A 25,303-nucleotide genomic window follows, 5' to 3' on the forward strand; every position below is an offset into this window, starting at 1 on the left:
AAAGCAAAATGGGCTTTTTTTTGCCTTCCTTCCTCTTATGAGCAGAAGGAAAAGGACACCAAATATCTTAAAGGTATAAATTATAAGCTCCAAGGGGTTAAAAGATTTAAGAAGAAACAAAGAGGCATCACTGCTAGGATCAGCAATCAACTCATATCATTGTTGTATGCTTTAATTCATTCATAGATTTTTTTTTGTTGTTGTTCATCTTAAATTTTAAACAACTGTAAAATGAGTATCTACCTCCCAGATTTACAGATGGGTGAACTGAAGCACAGCATCTGAGTTATGGGGTTATACAGCAGTCCAGTGAAAAGAGTTCTGGTGGAAATACATAGTACGCTGCTTTTAGAGGGCTCTCACCAATGGTGGGTATTCCCACAGACAAGAGAGAAGCTTCTGAGAAGGCATTATTTCCTCTTTAGCCCCTCTCCGAAATATGTGAGATTCAAACTGCAGAAAATTTATTTCAGTTTTATGCAGTCTGCCTCCTCTGTGACTGGCATTGCACTTGTTCTCAGGTCGAAATCAGTGCTAGATTTGCTTCCGTTATATGTTGATCTCCATCTCAGTAACATGATCTTCCTGAAATACTTAATGGTGTTATTTTTTACAGTTACAAAACACATGGTGTTTATCATGCTGTTACTCATAGCAATCCATTCAACTATACAAAAAGCAGTAAGATAATGCTTCTCTTTCACGAAGATGGTGGGGAAAAAGTCATGGACAATTGTGAAGCTGTAGAAGGGTGCCCAGCAGAGAACGTAGGCAGTCAGGATGCACATCAGTACCATAAGAGTTTTTTCTTCTGCATCGAAGCCTATTTCTGATCTGTTCTGTCTGAAATGCTGGTACGGTTTTAAACCAGAGCTCCCGCATATTGTAACACAAGGTCATCTCAATGACAGGTGCAGCAAATTCAATGCCACAGATAAACAGGAAGTATGATTTGTAGTACATCTGCTGGTCAACTGGCCAAATCTGACCACAGAATATTTTCTCCTGGTTTTTCACTATAAATAACAGTTTCGGTAGCAAAATACGCGGATGGAATAGCTACAAGTATGGAGACAGTCCAGACCAAGGCGATTAGGAAGGTTGCTGTTTGATAATTCATGTGTGTTTTCAGTGGGTGAACAATGGCCAGATACCTGGAACAGACAAATACATCCAAAATGAAGTCTGAAGACACTTAGTCAGAACACAATTCCAAATACAAGTGGTCAGAATTAGGCATAAGGGAATTGCTGTCATTGATAAAAGAGAGAGCCTACCCAACTTGTCTATGAGGAGAGTTAAGAAAATTTTCCAAACTAAGAGCCTAGAGCTGAGTTCTTAAATCTGGGCAGAAATTCTGGAGCAAAGGGCTGAAGGATTTGTCAGGAGGGTGGGTACTTGGCAATCTGAAAATCTGAGCATGCATTAGGGTGTCTGGGGATCGTTTTAAGACCTCAGTCCAACTCCCTCCTGTTTAGAAGATTGAACTGAAAAAGTTGCAATTTTGCATCATAAGCTTGTTAATACAGATCACATGTCTGGGAGTTATGGAAAGACTGGAAGAGGAGAAAGAGAGGGAGCTTTCCTATTACTGACAAATGTGTTTGCGGGACCTAGCACAACACACGGTATCGTATCAAGGACATGCCGTTACACAGCATCTGGAAGTTCTTTGGTGGGCAGCACGTGTTCAAATGAGAGTTTGAAAAATGCAGTAATATACACCTGGTCAGGTGCAAGTAAAAAGACAAACACATAGAAACACGAAAAGGTTTTCCCTAGGCAGAGAACTATTTAAATATGCTTTTTTTACCAAGAGATCAAATCTGTGTAGCAGTGTTTTTATTATTTTCTTGGCTATTCCATGGGTGCAAAGAGCCAAAGCTGATGCTAATGAATGGTTACAGGTGAGCATGCTTTCAAGCCACCAACAAAGGACTGTGTATCCATTTTGCACCCATGCAAATTTTTGTTTTATCTGCTGGAGGCGACTATTGCTAATTAACCTTAAATATGCTTTGTTAAGGCCAAACCATAAAACTTGAGTTTTATGACTCTTTATGACTGTAAAGCTGGGGGTGCACTGAAGTGTTCACAAAGGACTGAGGAGAAATAAAAGTATATTACTTTCAAGATCCATCAATTTTCCTCAATTCAGTTCAGAAGGGGTAGGACCAAATGGAATTCACTCTGGTGAATTTTTTGTTTGGTTGGAATTTGAGGAGGTTTATTTTTTAAGACGCTATAGATGTAAGAAGGACATATTAAGAGTACGCTGTCCCGAAAGATTAGGATACTTGTGCTAAAAGGAGATTTTTATCCGAGGCACTCCAGAGATCCCAATACAATTGTGTTTAACACAAAGAATTGTTTCAGTGAAATTCCTTATTCATTCAGAGGCTTTTCTATCTGTATATATTCTATATATATATAGCATCCACAGGACCTATTAATTCTAAAATAAGCTGGAAGGTCAGTGGTGCTTTCTATCAGCCAGATCTTGGAAGCAGATGAATTATTCTTCGCTCTTAATGGTGCAGGCTAGATGTTAAGGGACAGCAGAATTAGTCAGCCTCATTGTGGAGCTGATAAATTAATGTTTTTAGATTGAGCCCTGTGGAAACAAGGCTGTGGGACAATGTATGTGTATGCATTCATAAGTATGCATATCTGCTTAGCAGGACATTTGGCTGGATGGGGTAAATCTCTGCAAGAGAGTCGAGGGAGGTTTTCCTGGCTGTCCTTGATTACCACACTTGGGATGTTACTGTGGAGTGGTCCTGGAGCACATGAGCTGAGTTTGGATGAAACTGCCCTGGAGGATGTACTCAAAAGTACCAGGTGCCCATGGGCATTCAGTCCAGGTGACCCAGCTAAAGCTAAATCCCCCAAAATAGTTACAGCATGAATGTTGTACACTTAGCACCAACTGTTGCTCTTCAGATCCTCTCCTTTCACATTGCATTATTTTCCAGTGTAGATGTGGCCTTAAATATGTGAAACGCCTACATTTCATGTGAATAGACAGCAAGGAAGATGAAAGAGAGCCCTACCAGAGGCAAATCTTGTGGGACAGGCTTACTCTACCTACACAGGTGAGCCCTTATAAATCATCTAAACACAAAAAGACTTTTGTTAAGAGCCTATTATTTTTAGAGATCGAAGTCAACAACACACATGACATAGCCAATGTGGAATGGTTGATTATTAAATGAATTTCTCTCTGTTTACCAAGTCAAAAGCTCACAATAAAATTTTAAAAAAGTTTTATTTTACTTTATTTTTTCATATCTCACAACTAACATGGAAAATTCCTTCTGAAGAGCTTTGATCTGGAAGACAGATTAAATAAGAAGAGACACCTACAAAACACTGCAAGAATAGCCTCCAGAGATGAGTTATTGAATGAAGAATAAGAAAAGGTCAGATTAATGCTGGGCTCTGCAATCAGGGAAACCAGTCCCTTGAAAACTAAATTATTAAGGGTCCTTTAGCATACAAGGATACTAAATTATTTTACAAAATCTTGTCCTACATTAGAATGCCTTATATGGCCAGCCTTTTACAAAACTGTTGGAACGGAAAAAGAAATATGACCTTTGTCTGAGATTTTCTGTGTCCAGCAGCTCAGCTGGAACAGAAGCCCTAAGCAGGCTGCCTGATGCCCAGAAATCCTGTAGGAAGTATCACTATTCATACCCACATCAACCGCCTGCTGGATGCCTGGTGCATCCAGGACACAACTGATTCACTGAGCTGTGTGTGTGCTGATTGCCTTCACGATTTTCCACATGATGTGTGGGAGCAGTGCTTTGATCATTTAATATATGACACACAGACAAGCTACCAGGGGTGAGAGTGCACAGGTATTTCTAGAATAGTAGCTGTAGAGCAGAAATACCTTATCTGCATTTGCTTCCAAAACAGGCATCTTCTTCCATTCATCCTGTTGCTCCAATTGTTCCACTTTGACCCCTTCTTTCCTGAGGGGTAAGCAAGTGTATGTGGGCAGGAGGCCTCCAGCTCCCCTCGTGTTAGCTGTCGGAATGCTGGGATGTTTAGTTTAGGTGGGGTTTGTGGGCTCCTCCTGTCATCACCAGAGATCAGCATTCCCAGTAGGGTAAGTCATTCCCACCTAACATGTGCCTCATTCCCTCTTATCATTAACTGTCACTACTCATCTGGACAACACACCCAACATTTAAAGAGGTAAAGTTTGGTAAGACATGTCCTACTCTAGCTCTAGACAAATGAATATTGTCATGCCATGACGCTGCTCGCTGCATGTCGTTTAGCACATATTATATTCCCACTTCCCCAGCGGTGAAACAGAAAATTCTTCTTCCTCCTCTATCTTTTTCACACCCTATCAGTGTAATCTCGAGATTGCTGGAGTTGAGGTGGTCTGGTAGTTATTCTTGCTGCATAGGAACCACATTTAGGACATGATATTCTCATCTGAGTTGAACTTCATAGGAAACAGTAATTTAGAAAAGGTTTGCTATAATAACAAAATGATACATGGAAGAATAAAGCATAACATTGTTCTGATATCTCCTGGCCAGGCAGATTTTACCTACAATGACTGGTTTTTGTGCAGTGATTAAATATGGAAGGGGATTGTTGCACTTTTCTCCTTCCTATCTTAATTCCCTTCTTTACTCAACATTAGGTCATTGATCCATTTCTCATAAGCAGGTATCTTCTCGTAAGAAAGTTTCCCCTAGAACACCTCTTCTCAAGAACAACTTCTTAAGAACAAGAAGGTGTAACACCCACCCCCAGAGCTCTGCTATACCTTGTAGCCAGCACTGGCTGTGGACCTCATGCTGACAGTATTGCCATCCTGGGTTGGGGCCAATATCTTCCATTTTGCTCCCAGGAGAGTGGAATTGGGTAAGAGCAAACCAACTTGACATACTGTGTTCTTAATTAATTTACATCCCATTAGGATTAGTTAATTGCTGACTAAAGTATCAAGCCATGTAATTATGCATCAAAATAAATAATCTTATTGCACTAAATGAGGTGGCTGGCTACAAAGTGGTGACAGACCACTATTCCACGTAGCCTTGCTCCCTGCAGAGCCTGGGCTGAGGTAAGTCAAAGCAGGGAAATTCTTCCAGTTGCAGATAGACTGGTCTTCACTTACCCAGCACACCCCTAATACAGCTCACAGCAGGTATCCAACACCTCTCTGTCCATCCCACCGCCCCTTCCCCAAAGAGGGAACACTCTGAAGGGCAGGATCAAATCCTTCCCCTGGAGCCAGTGAGTCAAACCCCAGCTGGGGATCCCACTGCTCCAAGACGGGGGTGCCCTGATTAACCACAGTGCTCCTCCCAACACCCACACCCTCCTCTCCTGAGAGACACAAGTTGTTCTGTAGGTGTTGGGGTTGACACGTAAGCACACTCAGGTCAAGGGGCACTGCCCTGATCCACCCGCTGACAGCAGAGTGGGACACAGACCCAAGTCTTTGAGACCCCCTAACGATGCTCTACCCACTACCCTTTGCTGCCACCACCAGCATTAAGTGAATACCTAATGTCTTGGAGGGGATCAGAGGATATTCAGGTGACCATCAGATCCTGTGACAACCACCTGACCTGAGCCAAACCTGATTCTGGTATTACTGACTTGACTCTTTGCTCTGTTGAGATGCACGGAGGCTTCTTCCCACCGGAGGCAAAGGCAATTTGTATGTATAAAAGTATTCACACTGATAGCCAGAAGAGTTAATCCTTTTTTTTTTTTTTTTTTTTGTGGCCACAAACAGGTAACTAAATTCAACATGCTGGGGACATATGATGGACAGAAGGCCTGTCTCACACAGACAGCTGAGGTCAATGGGGTACCAGTCTGAGGCAGAAGTGTAAGGATAATGCAACGCAATTGTTGTCAGTAAGGCAACAGGAAAAGCCAAGGGCTGTGAGATGCACCAGGACAGGACTGGGTGCAGAGCGGTTGAAAGATTCTTCTTAATATCCCAAAAATGCAAGTCTGAATCATACTTCATGTGTCTGCTAAAAGATGACCCCAGCTGAACTTACTTTACAGTGTTGGAAACCAAAACTGATCGGGTTTAACACAGCCATAGTATTCCTCTGCAGCTCGTGGCTAAACAACCAAGTTGCCTTAACACTGCTAGGTGGGAGGATGGTATCTGATCTTGGGTGAAACTGTGAGGTTACAGGCACAGCTCCTGAGAGGAGGTGGCAAGAGAACAAGGTTGTGTTTGCCAGGAAATCTGCCTGTTCTTTAGTGTCCAACTACCTATTACTAATTAAACAACTACTAATAAAACAGTTCATTTGTTGCTTTTAAAATAGGTTAAGTACACTAAAACACACAAACAAAAGAACATCAAGCGAACAACAAAAAAAAATTAATGGGGAAAAACCTTGGGTTTGACCTTTACAAGTAAACCCAGCATTATCCACTGAAACCATGTTTCTAGAGCCCTGTCCCCTGTGTGCCCACCTGCAGCTCCACAGAGCAGCAAGGCTCTTCTCAACCCCAGGCTCTGCCCAGGGACATGAGAAGTCACAGCGCTGCCAACTCAGAGCAAAGGCTCCAGGCTCTCGTCTCTGAAGCAAAACCCTTCAAATCTGCACTTACACATTTTATACAAAATCCGCCAGCAATCCCAAAAGCTGAGTACACCATAAAAACAACCCCTGGCTGCTATTGGTACGTGTGTAGCTGGTCATGTGTTATCAAGAGCAGAAATCCAGTGTCTGGAGCATCGCTTCACCGTGGGTATATCCCAGACACACACGATCACAGAGATCCTGGCACCACTGCCCGGTGTTCCTCCTGCACCAGAAATAATTCTGACACTTCTATACATTTCCTTCCTCTTTAAACCCAGCAGCAGCCAGGGCATTAATTCTTGTTTCTCAAGCCATTACACTCTTACCTTGATTAAAGTGCTTTAACAGCCATCACAGACTCTAAACCAGATCTCTAGGAACCTTGGCAGATGGTGTCTGAAGGGTAATGCCCGGTACCTGCTGTGAGTCTGACAGCAGCATTCCCTAGAGACAACACACCTCCAGCTTTCCAAAATCCACTAAAATATCCACAGGCCCAGTTATACTGAGAAGGACCGAGAAAACGAATCCATTGTTCCGTCTCATTGTTGCCCAAAATGCAAGTTCCACATGGACTTGGCGCCTAGAAACACCTACACTGCTGTCGGATGCTCTCCAGGGGGCTGAAGTGGCACTGCCCACCCCTGCCTGCACTGCCCATGCTGCCCACAGCCCCAGCTGTGATGGCCAGGCCGCAGGCAGGGGGCCGCTGGGCAGGGGTTTGGTTTCTCATCAGCACTGTTTGAGCTCGGCCTGCCCAGTGCAGCCTGGCTGAGGCTCCTCAAACCCCGGGTGTGCTGAGCAGGGGCAGTGTCAGACACCCAGCATTGCCCCTCGCTGTCTGCTCGGCCCCGGTGTGCAGAGGATGTTCAGATTTCTCCTGCCATGGCTGGGCAGCTCCTGGAAGCAGAGGACTCCCTGACCCACGGCGTGGCTGTGGTGGGCATGTGAGAAGGGGACAGGGCTGGGGGTAGGTGTCATTCTGGGGTCTCATTAATTGCCAAGCGCCCCCAGACGGCTGTCGAACCGGGGAAGCTCTGCTAGATGCGTTCACTGGCATGTGACTCTCTTTCTGGAGCTTCCTTTAAAACATTCAAGTTGTTCTGTGTTTGGGTGCTGCCATCCCCACCCCTGCAGTCACACAAAACCCACCATGAACATTTGGGGTACCCTGCCAGTCTGCCAAGAGCCCTGGCAGAAAGAGCTATTCTGCCCTGGAGTGATGTCCAGGGCGATGTCAGCACGAAGCGCAGGGACCATGTCATAAGGGCAGGGAAAGCTTGCGCTGATGCTGGTGGCCCCTGCGGAGCTGGAGGAGGTACCGCTCTCCGGGGGCTCCAGCAGGGACCACAGGGCCCTGGCAGCAGCCCCCAGCGCTGGCGGCACTTGGGGACCAGCAGCCCCCGGTTCTCGGCCTTCGCAGAGGAGACGACGTGGCCTCTGCGGGCAGGTGTCTGTGAGCCATGGGCAGGGCTGGGGATCCCACCCTGGAGCCAAAGGCTTGCGGCAGCCTACTATGCTGGCCTGGGGCACCTCGGTGCAGCCCTTCCCTCCAGGCACCTCCCTGCAGCCCAGAGGTTGTCCCCGATGCTGGCTGGCTCGGAGCTCAGGGGGACGAGTGGCACAATGTGTGTGCAGGGAGCAGGGGAGGGAAGAGGCACGAGGGCTCCACGCCAGGTCAGACAACCCGGGCAAGGGACTTCACCTCCATTGTGGCTCTCCCTTTCCCAGGCAGGGTCTGCCCTTCTGCTCCCACACGAGCACATGAAGACACCCCCCTGAGATCTGGTACCTGTCCAGGCCTGAGCCCCTGCCCCACGTTTCCCCAGAGCTGCCTGGGGCAGACACCAGCCCACGGGACTCCCAGAGCTGTTGGGGGAGGGGGGGGACGACACACACACACACAGACACACGACAGAGGTCCCAAGAAGGACCAAAGGGGAGAAAGCCAGCCTGCCCCCAGATCTGCTCTGCCTGAGAAAGCCCAGCCCAGCCCAGCCCAGCCCCACCTCTGTGGGGAGAGAAGCTGGGCAAGGGGCAGGGGGAGGGGGCTGCCTCCAAACCCAGCTCAGCTCCCCTCAGGGCTTGACTCCGCTGCTCCTGTCTGACAGAAGTAACTGAGGAGCTCCTGGTTCAGCTCTGCTATGGGCTTCGGAGGAATGACAAAGACCTGCTGTATTCAGTCTAAGAGTAACTGCTGTATTTAGAAACAGGGTACAATGGGTGCTTGAGGGCATCCAGAGCAGAAGGGATGGCCGGGGGCACCAAGAGCTCTCGTGGAGCAACCGCTACTTCTTGCCAACGTTTCTTGTTGGTTTCAACCAGGAGTAGCCCCTGCTTCTTGATGTCTTCCCGGGTGAGGACACGGTTATGGTCTTCACCATCAGAAGCAGGGGGGTCTGGAGAGAGAGCAGAGAGGAGCGGGCTGGGGAGGGTCTGTGGGGCCACCTCGTCTGTGCCCGTGTCCCCGGGGAGATGTGGCCCATTTTGGAGGGCTGGTGGCATCCCAGAGAGCCCCATGCCAGGCCCTCGGGCACGCCGTACATCCCTGCTGAGCTACAAATAGGACAGGAAATGCAAGCGTGTACACGTATTTGCCCATCAATAAAACCAAGCTCCCTCTGCCAGAGAAAATCCCAAAAGTTTGACTTGCAGAAAAAGACATTGGAAGGAATCTGCCTTCCCAGCACCATGCTCCCAAACCCACTTAGATAAAGTTTCTGTATCTCAAGATCTTCACCCTGTTGTGCTCCAGGTGCTGAACACAGAAACCAAGGAAACAACTCCCCACCTCGGTGAGTTTTCCCAGAAAGATTGTTTTGCCAAAGACAATGTGCAAGCTCACAGCCAGCAGAAGTCAGTGCTAATGGCAGAGCTGCGTGGGAAAGTGCATGTTTGCCCCTTCCCCACCTGCCTTCGGCCAGAGTGGGAGCTACACACAAGTCTTCCAAGCACCCAAATTAACAGTTTTGGTCCGTAGCCCATTCAGTGATAGACATCAACCAGTTTTTCAGAACTATTAGATGAGAGGCCACGAGACTGTCATAAGAATATGTTATATAAGAATAAGTCAAAAGGAAATTGCCTGGTTTCTACCATAATCAATCCTCGTTGACTGTGAGATAATGTAAACCAGTCCCTCAGGGAAACAGACCGAGACAGATATCCAAGAGTCCTGCAGAACATCCCTCAAGACCCAAAGCCCCACTTCCCAAAATTACAGGCCAAAGATGAGTCAGAAATGACTCAGTGCTTCACCTTCTCAAGGGGCACAAAGCACAGTTCCATACACACAACCACACAAGCTGCTTTTCCAGCAAAGCCTCATGCTTCACACCTGCGTCTCTTCCGCATGCTGGTTTACAGCAGATGATGTGTAACACCCCCCCTCCTAAAAACCACCAGCCCACTGTTGTTCAGGTAGTGCTGACCCTCACAGGGACCCAGCCTCAGTGACCCGGGTCAGAATGACCCCCACATGGGGAGCACCTGCGGGCACAGACACAGACCCAGACGCGCTGCCATGAGCCGCTGGCACTGAGGCTCCGGCCAGGCCGGTGACAAAATTTTTTCTTGCCAAAGCTTAACTGTGCTATTGCAAGAAAAACCTGCAGTGTTGTTTGGCACAGGTGTAAGTACTCTGTGAAATACAAAAACAGTTTAATGCCATGTTACAGCATCCAGTTCCTTCTGCAGAGCTGAGATAAGGCTTCTTCCATCCTCTTACACGATGCTCTTCTGCTGAGAAAGCTTCTAGGAGAGGCTCCATCTCGTCTGCTTTTTCACAGCACCCAGTGAAACGCCACCCCCACCTCGTGCCAGGCCTTTGCAACCAACAGCAGAAGAGGGATGTCAGAATATCAGCTCTGATACAAACAATGAAAGGTTGATACTTTGCCTGCTTTGGCAGCCCAGGTATCAGGAAAGAAAGCAAAATTGTGGCTCATCACATAACAAGAGAGAAAAAGTAGCTCCCACGGTGCATAACCAGTGCTGCCCTTCAAACCCCAGGACAGCACACCGACCAAGGCGAGGGTGGATGCTCTGCAGTTGAGAGCCACTGACAAACCACACTGGGCAGCCACAGCAAATCGGGAGGTGTGAGTGGGGGCTACGTATGGGCACGCTCACAGCCAGCCATGTGTGGAACAACCAATCCTCTTTGTCTGGCAGAACAGGGACACCATTACTGCACTCCAAAACACCTTGTTCAAGCAACATCTTGATTTGGCAACAGATGCTGCACTCCCACGGGACATCCTGGTGCTACTCTCCCCTTGGATACAGAAATGACATCAACAGGCCACCTCCTCCATGCTTCTCCCAGGAATTACCATCAGCAGATCACTAGTCTGTGCATTGGTTTGTGGACTTCTGCTCAACTGTGTCATTCGCCTGGCAAGAACCTTCAAAAATGCACAGGAGAAACACACTGCAGAATGCAGCACAACACTGGTGAGGAATAGCAGGCAGATGGACTGGACTGCTGCAGGCTCAGCCCTGATCATCTCCAACAACAGATGTGGTCAGGGGAAGGCTGCAAATAAGGAGGAAACACAATACTCGGAGGGACTTCAGACTTCCAGAATTTTCTACATCTATCAGCTCTGCTTCACTACCCATTTACTGACTAATTCGTAACAAAGAACAGCAAGAGACGCAGGATCTACCACCCAAGGCAAAAATAAGAGTCTTCATTCAGAGATCACAAAGCGCTTTACAAAGGTATGGTACCACATGGCAAAGACAGACTGTCCAGCCAGAGGTTACCTTTGAAGTATTTTTTTCTTTTTTTTCCTCTTTTTTGCTGGGTACTCACAAGTCTTACACAGAAAAGGCCTCAAGATCTCTTGTTGTGTTGTTTATGAATTGTAATTCTTTTCAATAGCCCAGGTTTAAAGAAGAAAGATTTGAACATGGGAAAGGGTGAAGTGTCCCTGTGACAAATCCAGACTTTAATGCTAGAAGTAGCCCCCAAGCAGTGAGAGGATATTTCTTAAAGCTTATTTTAAAATGTAGAATTCTGAACCAAAGTAGCAGAAGTCAAAATCTAGCCCAGACACTGAGCTCTTGCAGAGAAGAGCATGTTTTTCTTTTAGGAATCTTTCACCCATTCAATATTAGAGAAAGGTTTTGGAGAGCTCTAAATGTGCACATCATTTTCAGTTGTTTCTAGATTTTACAGTGAGGTATCCCAGCCCTATTCAGTTTGGTTAACATATGGTTAACAGTGCTTGCATACTCTAAAAAGTTGCTGCCTGTAACTGTCTATAAACCTTATATCTTAACACTCGTTGCCCCGTCTCAAATAAAACTCCAGCCAACTTCATGAAAAGTTTCTTCACCCTCTCTTTCCTCGCAGTCACTCGCTCCCAAAGGGCTCTCAGCAAGCATTGCAAGTGGGGCCATTTACAGTCCCCGTGGAGGTCAATGGCTAACATAGGGTGACTTCTGAGGGAAGAGTGCCAGAGGGGACCAGGAAACCTCTCCTGTGGCAAATGGACACAAGGTCTTCAACATGTTCTCCGGGACACATTTTGTTCATTTTGTTTCCTGTCAACTCAGTCTCAGTCTTGCTCTCTCTCTCACACCACTACCACCCCACCCCCCTCCGCATTTACATTGCAAATGGCACTATCAGCATCATGAAACTTTTTGTTTTAGAAAACAATAACATTCATCTCCAAATTGTGTCAACAAAATATGCCTATTTTATTACTTCCCAACCCATCCAAAAACTTTTAGGATATTATTATTACTGTTACGCACACCTTCAGTTTATAAATACGAAGGTTAATAAAGCCATTTCATTCCCTGGGAACAAGTCTAGTCTGATCTGTCCTCCCAGTTTATCACAATCTCCCAGCCAGGGGAGATACTCTACATTATGAAATGGTGTCCCTATGATTAATAGCAGTCTTGCAGGCTACAAACATACCCATTAGATTTCACTTTTTATCCAATAAATACATTTCAGGGGAGTAACTCTGGAGGACAGAAAAAGTGTGCCACAACTGTTCAAAGTTAGAAGTCCACTTAGTCATTAAATCCGCTAGGAACCACCATTGCCGCCTTCTGCTGCATAAAAGCAATCTGGAGAACAGGTCCAAGTTCTCAGCCTAAAAACAAGCAGCTGGAAGAGTAAATGCAGGGAAAACCCAGACTCTAACCCACCTGCCTGTGCATCATCCAGCCCTACCTGGCCCCACAGCCTTGGATCATCCGGCACCTGAGAGAAGCAGCCTCAGACCTCCCCTGCCTGCCTTCACACCCTGCTTGTATCACCCGCTGGTGGGCTTCATGCCCAGCAATTCCCTCCACTAAAGCACAGGCATTATCTGAACCCACAGAAAGGTTTGACTCCACTTCAGGACCCTCATAAACATCACCTGCAACTATAGCATCTGCAGCAAGTTCCAAAAGTCCAATTACTCAGAAAAAAAAGGGCTGGATTTTAGCAGCTGGGAAGTAGTCCTCACCACACAGTATGACATTTGGTAACAAACCGTGGAATTTACCTTTGCATCACCTATCCTTTCATCTATTTGAATGATTTCCTGTCACCACACAACCTGGTGCCAATTCCTGTGCTCCGATCCAGTGCTCTGAAGGCACCACCATCACCCCGAATTGTGTACCTTGACCCTCAACAGCTCTTTAAAAATCCATCCCTTTTTTCCAAGGGAGAGTGTGTAATAGCTCTACCAGGAAGAGGTTCTGGCATTCACCTTGAACTCCTAAATCCACCTGCCTGATCCTAATGATGGCAAGAACCCAGCACCTGTCTCACGCCCTTTGACAAGACTTTGTAAAGTGCAATGAAGCAGAAGCATATGGGAAAAAAGCTGTAGAACAAAACTCAGCCTTGATTTCCATCAAGTCAAGCAACAGGAGATGGATGCAAAATGAAATTAAGATCACTTGCAGAGATGGGAGCAAACATTTATTAGACAATCTCACCTCCACAGCCTCACTCTGCCATCCCATAAAGGCAGGACAACTGTCTCATCTGCTGGTGATTCCCACAAGAGGCGACATGTGCCTGCAAAAGAGATCACAGCTGGACCCTAAATCATTTCAAACCGACTGTAATGCACAAGGCAGCACCTGCTATTCCAACTCCCATATGCACAGGAGTTACACTGACACCTGCCAAATCCGTGCTGAATACTGTCAGGCACATTTCAAATGCAGGTAACTCGTGTAGGAAGAAATGTCTGGGTCATAACCATGAAATGCACAAGGTTTCCTCAAACTTGCCAGCTCGTATGTGGATAGTTCAAATCCTGAAACCCAAAGCACTTGCCTGTGCTGGTAGGAATTACTGCAAGACAGCAGATCCCATCAGTATAAAACAAAAGTGTCAGTCTAATTCTACACAGTTCAACATTCTCCAAGGGGAAAAAAAAATGGCTAAAGGAACAACACAACTCACCTGAAAAAGAAGAATTCTCTTGGCACAAACTCATAGCCACTAAAGTGAGGGTGTGCCTTGAACCAAGATGCACTGGGTTTAATCAACTGAATCTTCCCACCTGGGAGAAAGAGTCTGACCACGATAAATTACTTTCATGAATGCACCACACTGGTCCTTCACATCAAATCTTCAGCATTTATCTTCGTTCTAGTAAAGAACTGCACCTGTGGATCATTTTACAATTCAAGTGTTTGCATAAACCTGTTGCACGTCAGCGTGCACATTCCCCAGAAGATTCACCACCAAGACAAAGTAATTCTTCCTGCCAGCTAGTGACAGGGATAGCCATCAGGTCAGGCTCCCTCAGGAAATATTTACACAGCTGTATCCTGCCATGTCTCTGGAAATGACACCCCCCTTAGAGAGAGCTGAGGGTTCACACCCCAGTCATGGCTGAGGGCCCTTTCTCTATGTCCTGTCTGCTGGCAGGAGCATGGAACCAGAAATGCAGACTGCAGCCAGGCAGATCAGCCCTGCGGAACAGGAATAGAAGGGCCAGGAATGAGAAGGACATCAGTTCAGGTTTCAGAATCAAGCCAGAAACCTGGGACGTGGCCCCTGAACTGCGGTTCTGTACTATCAGTGACAGTGAACTACTGACCCACAGCTGTGAGCCCTCCTGTCTCATCAGCTGGCAGCAGCTCATCTCCAGACCAGCCGGGACACTTCCACACACGCCAAGAGTGGGCTGCCAGTCCCACACTGACACCTGCACTCTCGGGATTTAATCCTCTGTAGAGGCAAGAGGGCAGCATTCAGCTGTCACGGCAGAACAACTATTTGGCATCTCCTCCGAGGAAAAGGCAGCAGATCAAACACTGCAGCTCCCAACTTCAGACAAACATCTGTGCTCAGACAGAAGCTGTCCTTGGATCAGAGGGGCGACTTCGGCCAGAGCCACGAGAGCCTGATCCACCCAGAGATACTCATACTGCTGCAGTAACTCGTGCGTGCAGCACACAGGCCTCTCGCTGCCCAAGCAGAGCAGGGAGAGAGGAGTGAGTCGTCTGAATGATGCCTCAGCCAAAGTCACAGACAGCAATGGATTGTCACTGCCTGCGTACAAACCCACACCACACTGACTTCAGCCGTGCTCACTACCAGAACAACCAGCATAAAGTATTTTATTGCTGTGCTCACTCTTTATTCATCAGCTGGACTACGATACGTGGTTTTCCTGGTTTGCAATACTCTATGATCATAGTGTTGCCGTATTTTGTCAGTGCTCTGTGCATCTTGTTGAAACCGCAGGCTGTGGATCTTATTTAAGCAAGGTTTCTTATTCTGTGCTTATTCCTCCCAGGGAGGCTGTACAGGAGTTGGGGGGGTGGGGGGGGCTGGAGGAACAGATGGGGCCTGCTGTGATTCCTTGTAAATATGAACTGAGCTCCTAATGTACTCGAATGAAGCCAGACTGACTGCCTGATGTCTTACAAAAATAGCACAAGTCAAGGCACTTGTAGCTGGCTTTTTCAGGAAGTCTTCATAGGGAGCTTTTGATACTGATTGATTTCTGGAAGGCAAGACAGCACTGGTGAAAGGAAACTGCAACCTGTCTAAATGATTTCTTCACTGTAGGCAGCGTCCAGGGCACTTGCTAAGCGGGTCCTTACTGCCATTTATGAACACAGAAAATGAGTTATCTGTAAGGAAAGTTTCACTAGAATTAAGGCTGAATTTGCACCTCTGATTCTGATGCAAACAAGAGATTACTGGGCAGTGCCTACATCTCAAATGCATGCCTGTGTTTTAATGCAGACCGTCAAGGTCTTTTCAGGGGTACTTCTGAACTGCAGCTTGTGTGCCTGACTGGTGCTGAGTCCTGGGATGAGCCAGCTCCTGCTGATAGTTTTAGCTCAGAGGATGTGATAGGCTGGAAACCATCTTTGTTGTGGAGCCCAGATGTCGGAGGTGTGGATATGTTGCTGATGGCCCCCTGGCCCGGAGATGTGGGAAGTTTTGCCAACAGTCTGCTAAGGATTTTGTTTTCTGCTGGAACGGGTTTCCAGATGGCTTTAACAAATGATTGCTTTTCTGCTTGCTGTGGCTATCTGCAGGAGGGCCCTCCTGTTTGTTTGTATTTAACCAGTGTAAGGGCTTTTCAGGAGGACTGGCTGAAACAGCCTTCTCTCTACGGAGATCACTAGCATTTGTGTAGAAAAGCAGAGGTTCGGTCAGTAAAGCTCATAGTGTAGTGTTGTGCTCAGACCGTGGTCTCCTGGAGATGCTGTTCAGCTGGATTCATATTCCAACTAAATCTTTCCAAGTCCTACAGAACAGAGTCCCATGGGCTCAAGTGGCAATGTGTGATTTGCCATCACTTTGTCAAGGCAAAGCCCATTTCAAGGTAACAGTCCCACAAAAAGCCCAGGACTGCAGTCCTCAGTCTTTGTAGCCTTCACACTGCCAGTGTGTTGATGCTATTCATCAGAAGTGAAGTTCATCCTAATCCTGGGATTTCTTTCCTCGCCTGTCTGGACCAAGCAACCCCTGGTCAGTCATTAACTGGTCCTGCTCTGCCTTCAGCCTAGGTAACTTTCTTTTCCTCATTCCCATCATCTTTTGAATGAAACATTACAGTTGTGATAAACCTGAAAAGGCTGAGTTTACACCATTAGATCTCATATGCATGCTGTTTCCTTGTACAAATATTGTTTTATATAATAGCCTCTTCATTTCCCTGTTCTGTGTTGGTAGCTCTAAACATTGTTTGGTCTACAGGAGTCTACTGAGCCCTGAAGCAGTGTTCAGAAGGAGGCCTTACTAGGGATTTCTTCAACCACATTAAAATAAAAGCTGCTGGCTCCCAACAGCCAAGCAACTGCACACCCATGATGTCCCATTTCACCTCCTGGACACACATCACTGCCTGGCTCGTGCCCTGCACCGGGGAGGAAGAAAGGTCCCACAGCAGCAAACTGCAGCTGCAGTGCCCGCACACTGGGAGAGATCTGTAATGAGGAATTTTAATGGGCACTAAATACAACAGGCAACCTGCACGTGTTTCAGCCAGTGCCTGCTCTGGGCTCTGTGAGGCAGGTGGTGCTCCAAGGGGGTCTTTATAGGAGCTGTCTGCAGGTTTATGCCAGGGATACTGAAAGGAGGAGCAGAGCCATGTCTGTCACTGTTTTAAAGGACATTTCAAGACAAAGCCCCAGACAAACCCCCACCTCTAGCCAATATCTCAAACCCTCCTCAATTCCAAGGCCCTGGCAGGCCTTATTCAGTCACTTTTGCTGTGAAGCAGCAAGTCCCACGAATGTGATACACAGGGTGTTGTGAAACCCTGTGCCCAACGCATGGCCCTGAATGGGATCCTGGGACAGGGACACGAACGAGAGAGATGCTTGCAGGGGATTTTCTCATCCTGTAGACACCATGAGCCAGAAGCAGCCTTCAGATTGTTCGAGAGCCGCTTCAGACCTGGCTATTGATGCAGGTGCTGGGGCCAGCTGGAGCTGTTTGCACTGGGTTTAGAAAGGTGTATTCAACATTTCCAGCACCCTTGGATGGCTGCAACATGCCACATCCAGCAATGTATTCATACCCCCTTGCTCCACAAACAGGTCCAGAATCAGCTTTGCCATTTAAGCCTCTGCTTCCTCTTGTGCTCCTCCTCATGCCAGAGAGCTAACCGACAGCAGGGCGTTTGCCCAAGTTCAGCCCAGGACAGCCAGCATGATGACACTGACACACAAAACACTGACGTGCGGTCATTTTTAAAGCTGGGAAGTCAGGAGCCAGGTCTGCAAAGAAACAGTACACAGAAGATGGCCAAGACTCCACCAGCCATGGTGTTCAGTCAGCTCTCGTCCTGCCTCCTCCATAGCAGCATATAACCACGCTGTCAAAATTTACTGTTCCAACACATATAATATTTTGCTTCAATAACACTGCAGAGAGCTCTTGCTTCTACTGGGCGAGGTTTCTGCAAGTCTTGCTTCCTGACCCGCACCTCGCCAATGCTCACAGCTCCATTGCATGTGCCCTGCACTATGGAAAACTGCCACTAACTTTGCCTGTGTCGCCTTCTGCCACTAAGGGAAATCAGAAGCTCCTTCACAGATGGAGGCAGGTGGGCAAAAAACAAAACTGCACAGAACTTTGTGTGGCCTTTGACTTTTTACATGGATCTCAAAGTGAAGAATCAGAGCTCATATCCTGGAACCTCAGTTTCCCTGTCCCACCTTCAGAAACTGGGCTCCAGAAGTCGGATGGGCAGGTTTAATTAACTGAGCACACTTATGCCACAAAAAGACAGGGGTGGGAAGAAAAAAGGTGCGTTCTCTTCATGAACAGAGCCTCACACTGAAATTCCAAATCTTAGTAATTTCCAGAAATCTTGTGGAGAAAAAATGATGGGATCATAAGACACCAAGTCATCCCCAAGAACTGCAGGACAGAGGAGGTATGAATGTCGCCAGCTGCCATGAAAAAGCAAACAGCCTAAGGGATGGGGTGTCAGAAGCAGCAAGAGGAGAGGAAGCACTTGCAGGAACCAAGAAACAGAATTAGAAGAACCTGAATTAAATTAGCTTACCTTATCTCACCTTTTTTGGGATGTGGGGGTGAAATAGCCAGCAGAACAGAAAGCAGTGTTTCCAATTTTGAAAGTTCCTTTTAGCAAATCTGAGTTCTCCAGCCCAGTATCTGGCAATAAGGTCAGCCTGCAAAATTGTCTTTTATTTCTTCAGATTTTGATGTCTTTGAGGTATAATGTACTGATTCTCCACAAGTTTTCTCTCTTGCAAAGAGAGATCTCTGAGCATATCAAGTGATATCAAAGGCATTCATAAAGCATCAATATTTTCTTTGCAGTAAAAGCCTTAGTCTGATTAACAAAGTGAATTTTCAGAACTTGTAAAAAGTTACATTCCAAGCAAAGATGCCACCACTGGCTACAGAACACCACGGTTCCCTCTGTTCCTGTAAAAACCAAGCTATGAAAGTTGGCCAAATGATGAAAAGCCTAACAACTGAATATTTATCACCATTTAAGATTGGTTTAATTACTGCATGATCAACCGCTTTGCTGAAAGCTTCCTGCAAGTCTTCAGTAACCAGCCAAATGAGTAACTGTGGTGTTATACTACTGCCAGCAAGACTTAACATGTGTGTACATTTCTTTTGACATATCAGAGGGACTCCATTTTAAGTCATACTTTAGCTCAAGAAACTCCTGAAATTTTGATTGAGAAGACAGGCTGGAGTTTTTGTGCTGGAGCCACTGCAGAGCCTGTAGTGCCTCCTCCCAATGACCCCAGCACCGAAGGCAGCAATGAGGGTCAGAAATACTCAAGCACTGGATGTGTGCAGATAACAGGACAGCATCTCCCTCTTGACTGCAACGTCCTTCTCCCTCAGAGATGGCTGCTCCTCCTTGCTTATGTTCATATCCAGCTGTTGAAGAAAAGCACATCAGCTTTTTAACACCCTTATTCTCAGAGCAGTGCTCAGCAAGCAAATCACACTGAGCATACATGGTCATGGTCATGGTAAATACGACTGCTATTAAGCTCATTCAGTATTATTTGGATTTTAGTCTCATTAGAAAGCTAAAATCCACTAGAAGAAAACCAGAGATGCAGCTCTAACTAAAACCTACTTCCAGCCTTTTGAGGCAAGTTCACTCTTCTCCACTCCCTAAATACTGCCTCAGGCAAATCAAGTGCAGATTGAAGAATCCAGCCTGGAGAACCAGAAAGGTCCCAAGCAAGACTGGTGAACAGCCCATTCTGATCTGAGAAAGAGCAGGCCAAACGATAAAAGCAGAGTAACCTCAAAGAAGAGGCACATGCCAGCAGAAGAGGTGAACCAGGCCAGTGGAAGACTTTAGATATCATCTCCATTCCTCAACTTGCTGCAGAGAAATTGCCTCAGAAAGCGAGTAAGACTAGTGCATGGAGAGAGGGAATACGACATCACCTGACCAGCACCTGCTTGCAGACCGCCAGCACATGTCCTCCTTGTGCTTCCCGATGTGTCTGTCCCCAAGCAGACGCCTCTACAGGCAGAGGGGTGGCTCAGACCTGCATCGGACTTTTCCCTTCCCTTCTTTACCCTCGTACTGGGGAATCATCCCAGCTGGTGGGAGAAACAAAGCAAAAGTTATCAATCATTCATGGCCTGCATGCTAGCCCAAAAGTCACAGCAGGCATCCTGCCTGCACTCTGCCCCTGGTTACCCCAGGCACCCACCGCGGGAGCAAGCGGCACTCAGCGCTGTCAGCATCAGGGTGTTCAGCCGGGGTACTACCTGCACAAACAGGAACCTGCTGAAATTTAAAGTCAGAGAGGAGATGAATTCAGTTTTGTAGCGCCCCCAGCCTTTGACCCATGCTCAGGTAAGGCTGCTGGTTAAATGGACGTGAGGAAAGCAGAGACAGAAGCGTGCACTGCAGCCCATACCTAAGGAGCAGAACTAGAGGATCCTGCAAAACCAAATGGCCTTTCACAAGCAGAAGCTGCACGCAACAGGCATGTGCTGCTAAGGAGTGAATTCCCTCCACAGTAAAGTCTTAGAGTAAGCTCTGCCCCGAGCAAGAAGGCACCCTGTGTATGACACCGTCTGCCAGGGAAACAGACAGCACAAAAAGGTGTTACACGCAGGAAAGAAGAAGCCAACAGTCTTGCTTCATCTGCCACAATGCTGCTTCAAAGCCTGTGAGAGAAGGCAAGGAGAAAGTGGGAAATAAATCAGTGACAAAAAAATGCTTCAGACAAAAGAGGACAAGGAGAATTTTAAAAAAGGAGGTAGGCAGTGATCACATAGGTTTTTGCCACCTATGCTTTCAGTGTGAACAGCAGTCAGAAATGCTGAGTTTCAATATCCTGCATGTGGTGTCTGGTACAAGTTCCTCCAACACCAAGACCTCTGAGCGCTGGGGCAGGTCAGAGCAATCCCAGCAATGGATTCAGTTCCTCTTCCCTCTCTACTGTGATGGTTTTAAGCCCTGCTGGGACCGGAGACCACATTGCCGTTGTCCCTCCCCAACCCTCAGCCGGTCAGGCTGGAAGTGAGGCACAAACCCCAGGTTAAAATAAGAAATTTAATATAACAGCGTAATAAGCAATCTGAACAACAACAGTAGCAATGATAACAACAACAAACAGCAATAACAGTGAACAAGACAAAACATATACAGAGAAATACCACAATGGTTACAGAGAGCTCACTCGCGATGCTCCCCGCCACCAAAGCCACAAAGGAAAAAGTTCCCATGCTCCCGCACCCAGACCCGTCAGCATGGTATGAATAACCTGGCTGGAGATCCCTTCCCCCTCTCTGCTGGGGAAACTTAACCCCATCCTCGCTGAAACAGGACACTCCTCAGCACAGGAAGCTGTCCCATACTAAAGCTCTGTTTAATGCCACATACTGGCAAGCTCTGGAGAAAAGAGACAACCCCACCGTGGTGTGTACCCTGCAGCCAGGAGGGTGCTACTACTTTTCCTATGCGATTCCTTCACTCCCTTCCAGCAGACAGAAGCACAAACTGAACAATTCTGTGTGATGGTGCAAAAAGGTAAGAATCAACACCCCAGCTTCTAGGCCTTCCTGCTCTGCAGGTTTGAAGGACAAACAAGCAGCGCAGCAGGCAGTGCACTCCTGGGAAGCAGGTCCTCAGTAACACAACCCCCTCTCCAGCCTGACAAGGTGCATCCCCACCACCACAGCAGTGCACAAACTGCAGAAGCAGATGTTTCTGGTCCCCTGGCCATGCTGTCAACTTGCAGGATGCAGGTGATGCCATCCCCACCGCACACAAGGTCCAGTTCTCCACAGGACCAGAGCTGCAGCCGAGGGCAGGACACAGCCCCGCTGCAGGGCCAGCAGCCACAGACCTGCCTCGGGTGCAACGTCCCATGGCAGGAGCCTCGGGGAGGGACCTGCAGCCCAACAGCACACAGAGCACACGAAATGCACCCAGCCGCCCATTAGAGGATTGCATCACACACACAACCTGGACATAACTTGGAAAAATTAAGATATAAAAGGGCTATTTTAAGGCTGCATGATCCACAGAACAGTGGCAGAAATCCTCTCATGTGGTGATCCATGTCCTTATCTCAAGGATGCGAAATATTCCAAAATCCTCTAATCACAGTGTTCTACTTTTATTGATTAAAGATAATGCAGAATTTTAGTTCTCACTTTAATGAAGCAGGCTTCCTCCAAGTGCAAGAGGGCAGGCAAGGAGAGCGGGGTCCAGATGCATGGACCTGCACACCTCTGCTCTCAAATGAGGCTTCCTTACAGGGATGCAGCCACCAAGACAAAACAGAGTGGCTGAAGCCTCCCACATGTCATGTCTCACCCAAAGCAAGGACAGAAAGCCTGCATCCAGCTGTCCAACCCCCAAAAGTGAACTGAGGCTCCTGTCCCAGAGCAGACTACAGCCAGACAGACTGGGCGGGAGGCAGAGGCAGAGTTACAGCACTGCTGCCCGGCTCCAAAGACTGGGGCTGTGACAGGGGCAGGCTGCCTGCTCCTGGAAATTTGAGCAGAATAGGTAGGGATTTCCAGCAACAACTCCAGATCTGCCAAGGGCCTACGATCAGCTGAGGAACAACAGCCCAGACAGCCAGAGACACTCTTCGCCTGGGTCCCTTACTGACCTTGCTGCACCTCCAGAACAAGAACTTTGTCCTGCATTGATTGCTGTGACTGAAAATGCCATCCCTAAAGTAGGAACTCAGTGCAGGGCTTAGACATGAATAAATAAATAAAGCCTGCCACCATTTCCACCATGCACCAGGTGTCTACTCCTGTTCTGAAGCAGGGTGTCTACCATTTCAAATTGCGCCTCTCCTCAAACAGGCCCAACCCTGAGCAATAGGGCCAGGACAGGGTTATTTGCTGTCACAAATGTGATACTCTCACTTATGCATATCTTCTAAACACATGCTCAGTTACACTTGAAATGAGATTAGAATGCTCAACTAGTGGATGCAGAATGGTAGAATAAACCACTTTGTGCTATGAGCATGTATATACAGAGTATGGGAGCAGATAACCAACCAGTAATCTTCCTGACAGAGATTTTTCTGGAAAGTTTAAGCTTTTCATGAGGAAGTTTTAAATTTGAGAGAAAATCATTAGACTTTCACCAATCAGAAATACTTGACACAGTAGCTCCAAACCAGATTTCCTTTCCCGAAACAGCTTGGAAAATTTCATATCAAGTTTCATGAAAAAGCAGAAAGTTTTTCCAAAATCACCTCCACTGCCTTATGCAAATGAGAGTTTTGGCTCATACGCACCACTGCGGACCAGAGGGGCTGCAACACACAAACCTGCCCACCATTTCCATCGGACATTGCTGCAGGGACCCTCATGCAGGTGGTAACAGGGAGGAAGGCACAGCCTGGGACCAGGAGGGGGGAAGCATGAGAGGCAGCAAGTGTGCCACAAACCAAAAAATGTCTTTAACATTGTAGTGATGAAAGACATTAAAACAGGAATAACACAAAGTGCTTCTTTGATTTCAGGAGGACCAGATTATTTGTAAATTAATTTCCATGACGAAAATTTTCAAACTTAATATGTGGCATTTTGAAAAGTTTCCCCAGGAACACTCCAGGACAGGAATAGTCATTTTCTCCACTTCGACTCCAGCACGGAACAAGGAAGCGTGGCATTGCATCAACAATTTCTGCAACCACCTGCAAGAACACCAGGTGTTCTTCAAACCACTGTTATGGCAAAATGGACTTGGGAGGGTCTTACACTTCAGGAAACAAGGTGGGAAGTCTGAACCAATAAGCAAAATAAGGAAAAGCCTTGGCGATGAAATCACAGGCTGCCACGACATTGACTGGAATAGCTCCTCATGGGGACCAGCCCACTTTATTCAGTTTTAACACATACTAGCTAATTAGTATGAAAGCAGATTTTCCCATGCACTGAGAACCCAACTGTATCTCCCTAATGCCGCACCTTAGGAAGAGAGACAAGCGGTTCCCTGTTTCTCACCCTCTCAAGAACAACCTTCCACAAGATGCTAAAGCCCACCACATCCCACCATCAGAAGACAGGAATAACAAGTTCCCTGTCCATGGACTGAGACATTGCCTGTTCTCACTGCCCACACTGCTGCCCCTGTGCACTCGTACCTCTAACATACATTCTTAAGAGAGAGGTTGCAGGCCTAGCTTTCAAGTGAATTATGAAGTCAGGGATGAGTAGTGACAGCTGTGTCACTGGCAAGTCACTTCAGGCACTGGAGGAGCAGCACATTAAAGCTGTGGGAGCGGGGGAGGGGATCTCTTGCTGAATGGATTGCACAGCACAAGTTGTTGCAAATTCTCTGAGCCTTTCCTCACCTCCACCAGTTCGTTGCCTCCTCCGCCCCTTCATTCACTATCACCTTCACATTAATAACAAGTGAATTTGAAGGCTGGTATGAAATTTTTGAAGCAGATCAAAAGCCAAACCCACTTTTGCCCACAATATTCTACCACTCCTATTTACGTAGTCCTGCTCCAGCTTCCACTCTTATACTTGCTTTTCTCCAAAACAGAAGCATGTCACATCCTAGAGAGGGAGGGAACCACCCAAACCCACAAAACAATATCCTTTAAAGAAAGTCCAAAAGGCAGCAGGAGGTACAGTGCAGAACAGCCTTTTCAGGAAGAGGAGTTCCAGGGAGAGCTTTCTGCCCACAAAGCACCAGGGTCCCTGGGAAGAAATCTGATCAAGACTACAGACTCTGAAGACCCTTGTTCCCCTCCTTTGTTCTTACTCAGGGTTTCACCTAAGGCTTGAGTGTCCTGGCTCTGCTGCAGCTGTAGACCCTTGCACAGATCCAGCACAGCCTGAACTGCATTGCTCCCCCACAGGGCGCTAATTGCCCCCAAGCAGTTCAGTGAGAATGGACTGAGACCCCCAGACTCAGGCAGCCACTCTGATATGGACCATCATTTAACCAGACCGCACACACTGAAGGATCCCTGCGGTTTCCCCCATGAGATACCAAACCTGGGAAATTCCTCTAACACATCAGTAACTAACAAACAAAAATCTCCTTACTTGGGAGAGCTACAGTAGGATCCCAGCACCAAGCTGCCATTGCGTTCTGGCACTACAGCTTCTAGTCTGTCCAGCATCTGTACAAACGTGTGCAGCATTTACCTACAGAGAGAACTGTGACAATGGAAGAGACAACTCCTGTGCACAAAGATCATACAGGGGAAAAAAAAAAAAAAAAAAAAAAAAAAAAAAAAAAAAA

General features: G+C 47.1%; 2 pseudogenes; one reads left to right on the forward strand and one right to left on the reverse strand.

Annotated features, from left to right (window-relative positions):
• Positions 1-289: 289 nt before the first annotated feature.
• LOC113480987 lies at positions 290-4,871 on the reverse strand (annotated as a pseudogene).
• Positions 4,872-7,884: 3,013 nt separating this feature from the next.
• The window catches only part of LOC113480988, a 32,283-nt pseudogene continuing 14,864 nt past the window's right edge, over positions 7,885-25,303 (forward strand).

Source organism: Athene cunicularia (genome assembly GCF_003259725.1).
Source record: "Athene cunicularia isolate RWA chromosome 5 unlocalized genomic scaffold, athCun1 chr5_part2, whole genome shotgun sequence".
Taxonomy (NCBI): Eukaryota; Metazoa; Chordata; class Aves; order Strigiformes; family Strigidae; genus Athene; species Athene cunicularia.